The sequence below is a fragment of the Triturus cristatus genome, chromosome 4_1 (assembly GCF_964204655.1).
Source record: "Triturus cristatus chromosome 4_1, aTriCri1.1, whole genome shotgun sequence".
In the NCBI taxonomy this organism is placed as follows: Eukaryota; Metazoa; Chordata; class Amphibia; order Caudata; family Salamandridae; genus Triturus; species Triturus cristatus.
This window is the reverse complement of record NC_140585.1, coordinates 120,809,988-120,826,229: the sequence shown is the minus strand read 5'-3', so window position 1 is coordinate 120,826,229 and position 16,242 is coordinate 120,809,988. Positions and strand designations below refer to the sequence as shown.

Here is a 16,242-nt window from a genome sequence, read left to right as displayed (position 1 = left end):
TCAACGTTTATCTCAATTGTAATAGACACGGATAATGACAAATATAGTTTACAATGTTATTAAGTACATCATTTTATTTAATTGTGTGAATAAAAGGAATCGTCTCCCCGTCGGGGAATTGAACCCCGGTCTCCCGCGTGACAGGCGGGGATACTGACCACTATACTAACGAGGACATATTGGCTTCAGGTTCAACAGTGCGCACCTCCATGAGGTTAGGGCATGCCCTCAATCAATTCACAGTATTGTAATAGGCAGCTTTGCTTGTTTTCGTTTGGAGAAGCAATCTTTTTTCATAAATGATTACAAATCAGAAATTCCTAGCCAAAAATAATCTGCTTTATTAAGAAATGATTGATTAAAATAAATACCTATCTATCGATCTGTCTATCTATCTTTCTATCTATCAGCTCACTTTACCATTTGCAGCTTATAACCATTTACCACCAGGGGTCACTACTAACAAAAAGCAGCCACTCCACTTCTAAATCTAGCCCCTAGAGTTGAGCAGAAGCATAAGATTCCCCACTGCTTCATTCCATTTTCCAATAGATTATAGATGTAAATTGTTTTTGATGGTATGGTCTGTGCAGATTGAAATATTCAGAGCATATTCTGAATTTTAGTTAACACATCTGTAAGCAATTTGGCCATCACTGAATTCAACGTTTATCTCAATTGTAATAGACACGGATAATGACAAATATAGTTTACAATGTTATTAAGTACATCATTTTATTTAATTGTGTGAATAAAAGGAATCGTCTCCCCGTCGGGGAATTGAACCCCGGTCTCCCGCGTGACAGGCGGGGATACTGACCACTATACTAACGAGGACATATTGGCTTTAGCTCAACAGTGCTCACCTCCATGAGGTTAGGGCATGCCCTCAATCAATTCACAGTATTGTAATAGGCAGCTTTGCTTGTTTTCGTTTGGAGAAGCAATCTTTTTTCATAAATGATTACAAATCAGAAATTCCTAGCCAAAAATAATCTGCTTTATTAAGAAATGATTGATTAAAATAAATACCTATCTATCGATCTGTCTATCTATCTTTCTATCTATCAGCTCACTTTACCATTTGCAGCTTATAACCATTTACCACCAGGGGTCACTACTAACAAAAAGCAGCCACTCCACTTCTAAATCTAGCCCCTAGAGTTGAGCAGAAGCATAAGATTCCCCACTGCTTCATTCCATTTTCAAATAGATTATAGATGTAAATTGTTTTTGATGGTATGGTCTGTGCAGATTGAAATATTCAGAGCATATTCTGACTTTTAGTTAACACATCTGTAAGCAATTTGGCCATCACTGAATTCAACGTTTATCTCAATTGTAATAGACACGGATAATGACAAATATAGTTTACAATGTTATTAAGTACATCATTTTATTTAATTGTGTGAATAAAAGGAATCGTCTCCCCGTCGGGGAATTGAACCCCGGTCTCCCGCGTGACAGGCGGGGATACTGTCCACTATACTAACGAGGACATATTGGCTTTAGCTCAACAGTGCTCACCTCCATGAGGTTAGGGCATGCCCTCAATCAATTCACAGTATTGTAATAGGCAGCTTTGCTTGTTTTCGTTTGGAGAAGCAATCTTTTTTCATAAATGATTACAAATCAGAAATTCCTAGCCAAAAATAATCTGCTTTATTAAGAAATGATTGATTAAAATAAATACCTATCTATCGATCTGTCTATCTATCTTTCTATCTATCAGCTCACTTTACCATTTGCAGCTTATAACCATTTACCACCAGGGGTCACTACTAACAAAAAGCAGCCACTCCACTTCTAAATCTAGCCCCTAGAGTTGAGCAGAAGCATAAGATTCCCCACTGCTTCATTCCATTTTCCAATAGATTATAGATGTAAATTGTTTTTGATGGTATGGTCTGTGCAGATTGAAATATTCAGAGCATATTCTGACTTTTAGTTAACACATCTGTAAGCAATTTGGCCATCACTGAATTCAACGTTTATCTCAATTGTAATAGACACGGATAATGACAAATATAGTTTACAATGTTATTAAGTACATCATTTTATTTAATTGTGTGAATAAAAGGAATCGTCTCCCCGTCGGGGAATTGAACCCCGGTCTCCCACGTGACAGGCGGGGATACTGACCACTATACTAACGAGGACATATTGGCTTTAGCTCAACAGTGCTCACCTCCATGAGGTTAGGGCATGCCCTCAATCAATTCACAGTATTGTAATAGGCAGCTTTGCTTGTTTTCGTTTGGAGAAGCAATCTTTTTTCATAAATGATTACAAATCAGAAATTCCTAGCCAAAAATAATCTGCTTTATTAAGAAATGATTGATTAAAATAAGTACCTATCTATCGATCTGTCTATCTATCTTTCTATCTATCAGCTCACTTTACCATTTGCAGCTTATAACAATTTACCACCAGGGGTCACTACTAACAAAAAGCAGCCACTCCACTTCTAAATCTAGCCCCTAGAGTTGAGCAGAAGCATAAGATTCCCCACTGCTTCATTCCATTTTCCAATAGATTATAGATGTAAATTGTTTTTGATGGTATGGTCTGTGCAGATTGAAATATTCAGAGCATATTCTGACTTTTAGTTAACACATCTGTAAGCAATTCGGCCATCACTGCATTCAACGTTTATCTCAATCGTAATAGAAAAGGATAATGACAAATATAGTTTACAATGTTATTAAGTACATCATTTTATTTAATTGTGTGAATAAAAGGAATCGTCTCCCCGTTGGGGAATTGAACCCCGGTCTCCCGCGTGACAGGCAGGGATACTGACCACTATACTAACGATGACATATTGGCTTTAGCTCAACAGGGCTCACCTCCATGAGGTTAGGGCATGCCCTCAATCAATTCACAGTATTGTAATAGGCAGCTTTGCTTGTTTTCGTCAGGAGAAGCAATCTTTTTTCATAAATGATTACAAATCAGAAATTCCTAGCCAAAAAAAATCTGCTTTATTAAGAAATGATTGATTAAAATAAATACCTATCTATCGATCTGTCTATCTATCTTTCTATCTATCAGCTCACTTTACCATTTGCAGCTTATAACCATTTACCACCAGGGGTCACTACTAACAAAAAGCAGCCACTCCACTTCTAAATCTAGCCCCTAGAGTTGAGCAGAAGCATAAGATTCCCCACTGCTTCATTCCATTTTCCAATAGATTATAGATGTAAATTGTTTTTGATGGTATGGTCTGTGCAGATTGAAATATTCAGAGCATATTCTGACTTTTAGTTAACACATCTGTAAGCAATTCGGCCATCACTGCATTCAACGTTTATCTCAATCGTAATAGACAAGGATAATGACAAATATAGTTTACAATGTTATTAAGTACATCATTTTATTTAATTGTGTGAATAAAAGGAATCGTCTCCCCGTTGGGGAATTGAACCCCGGTCTCCCGCGTGACAGGCAGGGATACTGACCACTATACTAACAAGGACATATTGGCTTTAGCTCAACAGGGCTCACCTCCATGAGGTTAGGGCATGCCCTCAATCAATTCACAGTATTGTAATAGGCAGCTTTGCTTCTTTTCGTTAGGAGAAGCAATCTTTTTTCATAAATGATTACAAATCAGAAATTCCTAGCCAAAAATAATCTGCTTTATTAAGAAATGATTGATTAAAATAAATACCTATCTATCGATCTGTCTATCTATCTTTCTATCTATCAGCTCACTTTACCATTTGCAGCTTATAACCATTTACCACCAGGGGTCACTACTAACAAAAAGCAGCCACTCCACTTCTAAATCTAGCCCCTAGAGTTGAGCAGAAGCATAAGATTCCCCACTGCTTCATTCCATTTTCCAATAGATTATAGATGTAAATTGTTTTTGATGGTATGGTCTGTGCAGATTGAAATATTCAGAGCATATTCTGACTTTTAGTTAACACATCTGTAAGCAATTTGGCCATCACTGAATTCAACGTTTATCTCAATTGTAATAGACAAGGATAATGACAAATATAGTTTAAAATGTTATTAAGTACATCATTTTATTTAATTGTGTCAATAAAAGGAATCGTCTCCCCGTCGGGGAATTGAACCCCGTTCTCCCGCATGACAGGCGGGGATACTGACCACTATACTAACGAGGACATATTGGCTTTAGCTCAACAGTGCTCACCTCCATGAGGTTAGGGCATGCCCTCAATCAATTCACAGTATTGTAATAGGCAGCTTTGCTTCTTTTCGTTAGGAGAAGCAATCTTTTTTCATAAATGATTACAAATCAGAAATTCCTAGCCAAAAATAATCTGCTTTATTAAGAAATGATTGATTAAAATAAATACCTATCTATCGATCTGTCTATCTATCTTTCTATCTATCTATGCATATATATATATATATATATATATATATATATATATATACAATAAGCTCACTTTACCATTTGCAGCTTATAACCATTTACAACCAGGGGTCACTACTAATAAAAAGCAGCCACTCCACTTCTAAATCTAGCCCCTAGAGTTGAGCAGAAGCATAAGATTCCCCACTGCTTCATTCTATTTTCCAATAGATTATAGATGTAAATTGTTTTTGATGGTATGGTCTGTGCGGATTGAAATATTCAGAGCATATTCTGACTTTTAGTTAACACATCTGTAAGCAATTTGGCCATCACTGAATTCAACGTTTATCTCAATCGTAATAGACAAGGATAATGACAAATATAGTTTACAATGTTATTAAGTACATCATATTATTTAATTGTGTGAATAAAAGGAATCGTCTCCCCATCGGTGTATTGAACCCCGGTCTCCCGCGTGACAGGCGGGGATACTGACCACTATACTAACGAGGACATATTGGCTTTAGCTCAACAGGGCTCACCTCCATGAGGTTAGGGCATGCCCTCAATCAATTCACAGTATTGTAATAGGCAGCTTTGCTTCTTTTCGTTAGGAGAAGCAATCTTTTTTCATAAATGATTACAAATCAGAAATTCCTAGCCAAAAATAATCTGCTTTATTAAGAAATGATTGATTAAAATAAATACCTATCTATCGATCTGTCTATCTATCTTTCTATCTATCAGCTCACTTTACCATTTGCAGCTTATAACCATTTACCACCAGGGGTCACTACTAACAAAAAGCAGCCACTCCACTTCTAAATCTAGCCCCTAGAGTTGAGCAGAAGCATAAGATTCCCCACTGCTTCATTCCATTTTCCAATAGATTATAGATGTAAATTGTTTTTGATGGTATGGTCTGTGCAGATTGAAATATTCAGAGCATATTCTGACTTTTAGTTAACACATCTGTAAGCAATTTGGCCATCACTGAATTCAACGTTTATCTCAATTGTAATAGACAAGGATAATGACAAATATAGTTTAAAATGTTATTAAGTACATCATTTTATTTAATTGTGTCAATAAAAGGAATCGTCTCCCCGTCGGGGAATTGAACCCCGTTCTCCCGCGTGACAAGCGGGGATACTGACCACTATACTAACGAGGACATATTGGCTTTAGCTCAACAGTGCTCACCTCCATGAGGTTAGGGCATGCCCTCAATCAATTCACAGTATTGTAATAGGCAGCTTTGCTTCTTTTCGTTAGGAGAAGCAATCTTTTTTCATAAATGATTACAAATCAGAAATTCCTAGCCAAAAATAATCTGCTTTATTAAGAAATGATTGATTAAAATAAATACCTATCTATCGATCTGTCTATCTATCTTTCTATCTATCTATGCATATATATATATATATATATATATATATATATATATATATATATATATATATATACATATATATATATATATATACAATAAGCTCACTTTACCATTTGCAGCTTAATAAATACCTATCTATCGATCTGTCTATCTATCTTTCTATCTATCAGCTCACTTTACCATTTGCAGCTTATAACCATTTACCACCAGGGGTCACTACTAACAAAAAGCAGCCACTCCACTTCTAAATCTAGCCCCTAGAGTTGAGCAGAAGCATAAGATTCCCCACTGCTTCATTCCATTTTCCAATAGATTATAGATGTAAATTGTTTTTGATGGTATGGTCTGTGCAGATTGAAATATTCAGAGCATATTCTGACTTTTAGTTAACACATCTGTAAGCAATTTGGCCATCACTGAATTCAACGTTTATCTCAATCGTAATAGACAAGGATAATGACAAATATAGTTAACAATGTTCTTAAGTACATCATTTTATTTAATTGTGTGAATAAAAGGAATCATCTCCCCGTCGGATATTGAACCCCGGTCTCCCGCGTGACAGGCGGGGATACTGACCACTATACTAACGAGGACATATTGGCTTTAGCTCAACAGTGCTCACCTCCATGAGGTTAGGGCATGCCCTCAATCAATTCACAGTATTGTAATAGGCAGCTTTGCTTCTTTTCGTTAGGAGAAGCAATCTTTTTTCATAAATGATTACAAATCAGAAATTCCTAGCCAAAAATAATCTGCTTTATTAAGAAATGATTGATTAAAATAAATACCTATCTATCGATCTGTCTATCTATCTTTCTATCTATCTATGCATATATATATATATATATATATATATATATATATATATATATATATATATATATATATATATATATATATATATATATATACAATAAGCTCACTTTACCATTTGCAGCTTATAACCATTTACAACCAGGGGTCACTACTAATAAAAAGCAGCCACTCCACTTCTAAATCTAGCCCCTAGAGTTGAGCAGAAGCATAAGATTCCCCACTGCTTCATTCTATTTTCCAATAGATTATAGATGTAAATTGTTTTTGATGGTATGGTCTGTGCGGATTGAAATATTCAGAGCATATTTTGACTTTTAGTTAACACATCTGTAAGCAATTTGGCCATCACTGAATTCAACGTTTATCTCAATCGTAATAGACAAGGATAATGACAAATATAGTTTACAATGTTATTAAGTACATCATATTATTTAATTGTGTGAATAAAAGGAATCGTCTCCCCATCGGTGTATTGAACCCCGGTCTCCCGCGTGACAGGCGGGGATACTGACCACTATACTAACGAGGACATATTGGCTTTAGCTCAACAGGGCTCACCTCCATGAGGTTAGGGCATGCCCTCAATCAATTCACAGTATTGTAATAGGCAGCTTTGCTTCTTTTCGTTAGGAGAAGCAATCTTTTTTCATAAATGATTACAAATCAGAAATTCCTAGCCAAAAATAATCTGCTTTATTAAGAAATGATTGATTAAAATAAATACCTATCTATCGATCTGTCTATCTATCTTTCTATCTATCAGCTCACTTTACCATTTGCAGCTTATAACCATTTACCACCAGGGGTCACTACTAACAAAAAGCAGCCACTCCACTTCTAAATCTAGCCCCTAGAGTTGAGCAGAAGCATAAGATTCCCCACTGCTTCATTCCATTTTCCAATAGATTATAGATGTAAATTGTTTTTGATGGTATGGTCTGTGCAGATTGAAATATTCAGAGCATATTCTGACTTTTAGTTAACACATCTGTAAGCAATTTGGCCATCACTGAATTCAACGTTTATCTCAATTGTAATAGACAAGGATAATGACAAATATAGTTTAAAATGTTATTAAGTACATCATTTTATTTAATTGTGTCAATAAAAGGAATCGTCTCCCCGTCGGGGAATTGAACCCCGTTCTCCCGCGTGACAGGCGGGGATACTGACCACTATACTAACGAGGACATATTGGCTTTAGCTCAACAGTGCTCACCTCCATGAGGTTAGGGCATGCCCTCAATCAATTCACAGTATTGTAATAGGCAGCTTTGCTTCTTTTCGTTAGGAGAAGCAATCTTTTTTCATAAATGATTACAAATCAGAAATTCCTAGCCAAAAATAATCTGCTTTATTAAGAAATGATTGATTAAAATAAATACCTATCTATCGATCTGTCTATCTATCTTTCTATCTATCTATGCATATATATATATATATATATATATATATATATATATATATATATATATATATATATATATATATATATATATATATATATATATATATATATACAATAAGCTCACTTTACCATTTGCAGCTTAATAAATACCTATCTATCGATCTGTCTATCTATCTTTCTATCTATCAGCTCACTTTACCATTTGCAGCTTATAACCATTTACCACCAGGGGTCACTACTAACAAAAAGCAGCCACTCCACTTCTAAATCTAGCCCCTAGAGTTGAGCAGAAGCATAAGATTCCCCACTGCTTCATTCCATTTTCCAATAGATTATAGATGTAAATTGTTTTTGATGGTATGGTCTGTGCAGATTGAAATATTCAGAGCATATTCTGACTTTTAGTTAACACATCTGTAAGCAATTTGGCCATCACTGAATTCAACGTTTATCTCAATCGTAATAGACAAGGATAATGACAAATATAGTTAACAATGTTCTTAAGTACATCATTTTATTTAATTGTGTGAATAAAAGGAATCGTCTCCCCGTCGGATATTGAACCCCGGTCTCCCGCGTGACAGGCGGGGATACTGACCACTATACTAACGAGGACATATTGGCTTTAGCTCAACAGTGCTCACCTCCATGAGGTTAGGGCATGCCCTCAATCAATTCACAGTATTGTAATAGGCAGCTTTGCTTCTTTTCGTTAGGAGAAGCAATCTTTTTTCATAAATGATTACAAATCAGAAATTCCTAGCCAAAAATAATCTGCTTTATTAAGAAATGATTGATTAAAATAAATACCTATTGAGGTTCTGTAGCGATCCGAACCCGTGAATTCGGTATCGTAGTACTGACACGATTTCGGTACCAATGAACCGCAAATGATCCATTGTATACATGACAGTGTTTTCGCTGCGCAACTAGCATCAATCCACTGGAAAATAGGGCATTCTGTCGTAAAAGTCATGGCATCCATTTTAGTTACGGCATCCATCTTGTTTCTTGCCCTCACATAGTCAATGAACGAACGATGACCCCGGCAGAGTCACCTTGTTAAGGACACGTAAGCTCGAGCCCGAGAAAGGCTGACGCTGCATGACTAGGCAGAATCAAGCTGCTTCCCTTGCCTGAGGCCAGTCCTGCTATACTGGTTCTCGTGTCCGTTGTCCTGACTGAAAGGCCGAAGACGGTAGCCATGCCCGTGTATGATCCATAAACACCTCTTATCCTACATTTCAATCCTTTGCACCTGGCTCTGCTCCTTTCCTTCTGGGCTTTTACAATGGGGAGGTTACGATTTTTATGATGGGGAGGATCGGGCGAAGAATGGAAAACTGTCGAGAGGACCTGATCGAATACCGAAAACCTACAACTAATTATTGTTTAATGTCAAATTGACTGTTTGTTTGGGATACCGGGTTGGGCATGAGAAATATTCGTGTAATGTTGCCTAAAGACAATTTGCGTGTATTTAAAGAGTGACCCACTTAATGCAATTCGAACAGTCTCGTAGATTCTGCCTCTGTGTGGTTCCTATGATTTCTGTGTCCCTGCAGTAAATAAACCTTGGTCTTTGACGCCGCCATCGAGAAGCCCGTGTCTCTGTTTATTTGTGCACCGAGACAGGAGGAACTCAGGGGTCTTCGGTTGTTGTTTCCCTGACACCTCTGGACTCTTAAAGGTCCAGAACCTCAAATTGGCGCCCAGTGTTGGGCGACGTCATCCGGTACCGGTCCAAAGCCTGAAAAGTTTGAGAAGTTTTGTGTGAAGATTCCGGAGGGAGGTACCCCGCTTCATCGATCCCTGCATGTCGTAAAAGTGGCCCGACGATCTCTTCCACGAGGGTTCCCGTTACCAGACGGCTACAGAGGACCGCTGCCCTGACTGTCGCCCTGTCTTGGACCCGAGGTGCAGACCTTAGTACGGCGAGACGTAGACGGGTTCTCCTTGGTGACGTCTTCCACATTTCAGTTAAGTATTTAGTTACGCTCGATCTGGTTGTTCCTTGTTGCTCTGGTTTGATTCGTAGATTATCATTGGTTGCTCTTGTTTAGATAATCTTTGTTTTGGTATTGGTTCATTTTGGTAGGCCAAAGTTCTCTGCGCATATTTGTTGGAATTTGTTTTTGTTGTCATGACTACTACGTATGAGCTCTATTGTAAACATGGTGTGGGTCCTATTACGTATAATGAAGTATGGGTCCGTTATACCAAAAAAGATGGTGTCCTTAGTTGGCCACCGCATGGTAGCTTCGAAACGGAAATACTAGATAATTTAGAAATGAAGTTATTCAAGAGAAAAGCCCGGCCGGCAATGTTTGATTCTTTTCGCGTATGGCGCAAAGAAGCCAAACAGAGAGAAATTAGGAAAACGAAGAAAGAACAGAAAGAGAAAGGGTTGACTTTAATGGAGTCCGCTAGGCAGTTGCATGTCAACGAGACTGAGAAAGCAATGGAGATGGCGAATAGAAAATATAATTTGGCAATTGATAAATGTTACCCTGTATTGCCATCATGTCCTGCTAAGCCGATGGAGGATCATGAAAAGGATCCTCTGTTGTCTTACCTGTTGAATTCACCTCCACCGTATGCACAGGGTATTACAGTACCTGTTGTACAGCCAGCTGCTGGTCAGCCTGGAATAGCTGCTCCACTTCCCTTGATTGCAGCTCCTATCCTTCCCGTGGTTAATGTTCCTTCGGCACCACCTCTTCCTGGGTTGCCCGTTCCGCCTTTGCCTGTCGTTTCGCAAACTGCTTTACCTGCTACTCCCACCCTTACTATTTCATCTGCTCCAGCTACCTTGTCCCCGAACCCTGTGAACATTCTGACTCCGCTTTCCGTTCGTCGGAAAATAACCGACTCTGTAACTAATATCTTAACTCCTCTCTACAGGTCTTTAATTGGGACCCCCGTTTCTGACTCTATACAGAGACGTAGCCAGCTTCCTGGTTCCCAAGAACGAGACAATTTAGATTCGACAGCTCTTAGGTGGATGTCGAAAGCTGCGAAGTATGATTCGCGAAGAGTGTTAGAGACATTTATGCAATGGAATGAACCGACTCAACGTTATGTTTTTGACGTGATGTGTTCTCTTGTGCGTGAGGAATGGGAAGATGATGATTTAGACTCCGTCCCCACTGACCTGATAAATATTCAACAGAAATTTGCCGCAGGAATGGTGATAGGTCCAGAAGTAAGGGGAGCGATAGAACTGATTTTAGCTTATAGGGATGAGTCCCCTCTTCGAGCGACAAGAGACCCTGATGGTTCACCGATTACTACTAGGAAACGACGAGGACAATATCCAATGAGGGAAGTTCCACCGATATGGCGTGATGCAGTTCAAGCTGATGGGAACTTGGGTATTTTAGCTGCTCCGGCACATTTCCAGAGAGTGTGGATACACATCCCTTGGAAACGGGCTGAAGTATTAGCAGTAAAACAAGCATTACCAGACCCACGTAAAAATCCTGCTGGTTATTACAAAGAGTTAACGCAGACAGTTCAAGCGTGTATCATGAATTTGGCAGACATTGAAATGTTGTTTGGTAATGTGGTGCCACAGCCTATATGGGCCAAAATTCGGCAAGAGAACCACCCAGTCGCCTTAGGAGGTGATTGGCCAGCTATTATAGCGGCAGATGCGCAACAAGTTGGCGGTGCTAAACCTGAACCTCTGATTGCTGCCTTACCTGGCAGAATAATTACTCTGATGAAAACGCTGATGCCAGCGTTACGAGTCAATTGGGATAAATTATCGGCATGCAAGCAAAAGAAGGACGAAAGCGTCTCTGACTTCTTCACTAGATTTGAAGAGACCTTCGTAGATCACAGTGGGCAAGATATGAGTACTGAGGGAGGCCAGAGATTGTTTGTCGACAAGTTCGTGTTTAATTTATTACCTGAGCTTAGTAACAAGTTAAAGGATTCTGAAAGTGCATGGGCAGTGTCGACGACAGCACAGATACTTGCAACTGCTCAGTATTACGAGAATAGAGAGAAAGAAGAGAAGGAAAAATCAGAAAAGAAAACGAAAGATTTAAAGACCAAAGTTCTTTTGCAACAGGCGTATCCGCCTCGTTCAAATCAGTCAGATTCACAGCAGCGACCCCAGTTTCAGCAGCAGCCACAATTCCAGCAAGGGACGGCCCAAAGGTTTAATTATAGTTTTCCCCGGCAACAGTTAACATGGAATCAGTGTGCTTATTGTAAAAAGGAGGGTCATTATAAGAATGAGTGTCCAGTTCTGCACCCACAAACTAGTGGTGTCCCAGCTCAGAGAGGTAATGTTGGGTTTATGCAAGCTCCTAGAGGTAGAGGGCGTGGTACGATGACACCACAGACTGATCGCCAATCGAATTATTTCGATCAGCGAAATATACAACGTACGCAACCAGGTAGATCTCCACAGTATCATGTTGAAGATTACTATGATCATAATGAAGAGATCCAAAGAAGCGAGCAATAGGACAGCCGCAGGCAGAGAGAGGGAGTAGTATCAGTTCCAGTTGATCAGAGTGGACCTTATGTCGCAGTAGTTACCTCAGGCGTGGTCGAACCGTTTCTGTTGGATACTGGTGCGGCAAAAAGTTCAATTATGCATGCGAAACTCCCTGGCGCACCTTTGTCTGGCTTAACGAACACTTCAGTAGGTTTCTCAGGCACCCCTGTTCACAATCCTGTTTCTAGTCCTTTGTCAATTTCTGTTGGGCCATGCGAACTAGAAGCACCCCTTATCCTAACAACCGGTTGTAATGAGAATCTGCTTGGTTTAGATCTGTTGAAACGCCTGCATGCGACATTGTACTGTTCTCCTTCGGGAGTACAGCTCACATTAGGCAAACGAGTCATCTCTCCAATGTATATGTCGATGGATAAGCTCCCACCGGAGCTGTGTTCTCTCCCTGATGCTCTTTGGGCAACTGGTCCTAACGATGTAGGCCTCTTGGAAATTCCCCCTTATGTGGTAAGTCTGAAAGCTAATGTTAAATTTCCACGAATCCCACAGTATCGGATTTCGAATGAGGGTGAACGAGCACTTTTGCTGATTGTGAAAGACTTAATACAGAAAGATGTGATTGAGGAAACTAGAGGAAACGTCTGCAATAGTCCTGTTCTGCCGATTTTGAAACGTACTGACCCTTCCAAACCTCCAATTTACAGATTTGTGATTGACCTCAGAGAGGTTAACAAAATAGTGATTCCACATTTTCCTGTGGTACCAGATATCACTGCATTACTGACGTTGATTCCTGCCTCAGCTTCATGGTTTACAGTGATTGACTTGAAAAATGCCTTTTTCAGCATTCCCATAGCCGAAGAAAGTAGAGACATTTTTGGTTTCTCCTTAGGAGGTCGCAGTTTCAGATTCAAGCACGCTCCACAAGGTTATTGTGAGAGCCCTTCAATTTACAGTCAAGCATTAAAGAGTCAATTAGATGGTCTTGTACTTCCTCATGGTGTTGCTCTGATCCAATACGTAGACGATCTTTTACTAGCCGCTGATGACAAGGAAACTTGCAAAGCAGCTACAATTTCTTTGTTACGTCATTTGTCAGACTTACATCACAAGGTGTCACCTTCTAAACTGCAATATTGTTGCCAAGAAGTGACCTACTTAGGTCATCTTTTGTCAAAGGAGGGAAGAAGGTTGACCCCAGAGAGAATCAAAGCAATTTCGCAGATGACTGTACCAAGCACACAAAGAGAAGTGCGTGCGTTTTTGGGTATTACGTCATACTGTAGGCAATGGATCCCAAATTTTTCTCTCATGGCAAAACCGTTGGTAGCCCTGACTGGAAAAGGTGTTCCGAGCCCTTTGCCATGGTCTGATGAATGTCAACAGAGCTTCTCTGACTTACGTGATGCGCTGTGTTCAGCCCCTGTGTTGGGTACTCCTGACTACAGTAAGCCGTTTACTCTATATGTCCATGAAAGAGAAGGTTGTGCGTTGAGTGTATTAACGCAACAATTTGGTGAGAAGCAGCGGCCTTGTGCATATTTCTCATCCACATTAGATCCGGTAGCCAGAGCATTGCCAAGTTGTTTGAGAGCTACAGCAGCAGCTGCAGTGTCTATTCGACAGTCTGCTGGACTAGTCATGAACACCATGTTAGTAGTCATGGTTCCACATGCTGTGGATACACTCATGAATCGAACGAAAACTCAGCACCTCACCAGTGCTAGACTATCAGGCTATGAGCTGACGCTTTTGGCAAGTCACATTCAGATCAAGCGATGCAACATATTGAATCCAGCAACACTGTTGCCGACTACTCAGGAGTCGAGTGATTCAGAGCCCCATGATTGTTGTTTTAGAACTGAGGAAGAGACAAAAGGTAGGATTGATTTAAAAGACACTCCGTTACTAGACCCAGACGGCACTTTATATGTCGATGGGTCTTGTTTTAAGTTACAGAATGGTGATGTGACGGCCGCGTATGCAGTTACGACTTTGAGTACGATTGTTGAGACTGCAAGAGTGAGTCAGAATTCTGCCCAAGCTGCAGAATTAATTGCATTAACAAGAGCGTGTGTTTTAGCTGAGGGAAAGAGAGTGAATGTGTTTACTGATAGCCAGTACGCCTTCGGTTGCACACAATTTTGGGCGTCTCTGGAGAGAAAGAGGTTTTCTCACGTCACATGGGACTAAGATCCAACATGGACAGTTAGTCAGCGATCTATTGGAATCCCTGACCCTACCGAATGAAGTTGCAATTGTGAAGTGCAGTGCACATCGGAAGATTACGGATGATGTTGGCCGTGGGAATGCGTTTGCTGATGAGGTCGCTAAAGAAACGGCCAAGAACATGACGAGCCGAATGTACGTTGCAACGTCTGCAAGATGGATTGCTGAATCAGGAATGTGTGAGAATACGATTGAAAGTGTGAAAGCAATCCAGAATGAAGCAACTGAAAATGAGAAGAATGAATGGAAGGAGAAAACGGGTAAAATGGATTCAAGTGGATGTTGGGTCGATTTGTCTGAACAGCAACGTTGGATGTTACCTGATGCGTATGTACTTGCAGTAGTCACGATGGCGCATGGAGCGGCGCACATCAGTTCGAAAGGGATCTGTAAAATGTTAGCTCCAGTATGGAAGAACGATGGAATTACTAAGTGTGCAGAAAGAGTGGTGAAAAATTGCATGGTATGCCTGATGCATAATCCTGGCAAGGGAACCCCAACCCCATCTGGCCATTTTGCTCCCCCTTCTTGTCCCTTTGAAGTGATTCAGTTGGATTTTATCCACATGGACAGGTGTAACAATCTCAAATATGTCCTAGTGGTAGTCTGTGCCTTCTCAAGATGGATTGAGGCATATCCATTAAAGGATAACACTGCTATGTCCACTGCCAAAATCCTCCTCAAAGAATACTTCCCTAGGTATGGTATGCCACGGATTGTTTGGTCGGACAATGGAAGTGAGTTTGTAGGGAAAGTTATGAAGAGTGTGTGTGCGGGTCTGGGTATTTCTCAGAAATTCCACAGTGCGAATCACCCACAGTCAGCGGGTTTGGTTGAAGGGTACAATGGCACCCTGAAGCTGAAACTTGCGAAAATTCAAGCTTCCATTGGTCTCTCTTGGCCAGACGCACTGCCTTTAGCTTTACTGTCCACCAGAGCGACTGTACACTCTCGAGTAGGGCTTAGCCCATATGAGATTGTGTTCGGCCGCCCTGCTAATGTTTGGGGAGTCCCTAGGCCAAAGGAATTTAAACAGATTGAATACCCAATGTTGATTGATTACCTTCATGATCTGACTGCTAAATTGAGCCTTATTCATCAACAGGTATTCGAATCCTTGCCTAAACTGCCGGAGATTCCAGGCCACACGTTGAAACCCGGCGACCAGGTGGTAGTTCGGAACTTTGAACGTACTCGGAACCTTCAGCCAAGATTCGTGGGCCCGTTTCAGGTCCTCCTCGTAACCAGAACTGCAGTATATTCTGACTTTTAGTTAACACATCTGTAAGCAATTTGGCCATCACTGAATTCAACGTTTATCTCAATCGTAATAGACAAGGATAATGACAAATATAGTTTACAATGTTATTAAGTACATAATTTTATTTAATTGTGTGAATAAAAGGAATCGTCTCCCCGTCGGGGAATTGAACCCCGGTCTCCCGCGTGACAGGCGGGGATACTGACCACTATACTAATGAGGACATATTGGCTTCAGTTCAACAGTGCTCACCTCCATGAGGTTAGGGCATGCCCTCAATCAATTCACAGTATTGTAATAGGCAGCTTTGCTTCCTTTGGTT

The 16,242-nt window shown here is 40.0% G+C and overlaps 2 non-coding genes across 2 annotated transcripts; both read right to left on the bottom strand.

The window, feature by feature from the left end:
* Positions 1 to 103: 103 nt before the first annotated feature.
* Positions 104 to 175, bottom strand: TRNAD-GUC (transfer RNA aspartic acid (anticodon GUC)). The gene has a single exon. It is a non-coding gene; the product is annotated as a tRNA-Asp (tRNA).
* A 590-nt stretch (positions 176 to 765) lies between these two features.
* On the bottom strand, positions 766 to 837 carry TRNAD-GUC (transfer RNA aspartic acid (anticodon GUC)). Its single transcript has one exon. It is a non-coding gene; the product is annotated as a tRNA-Asp (tRNA).
* Positions 838 to 16,242: the final 15,405 nt, after the last annotated feature.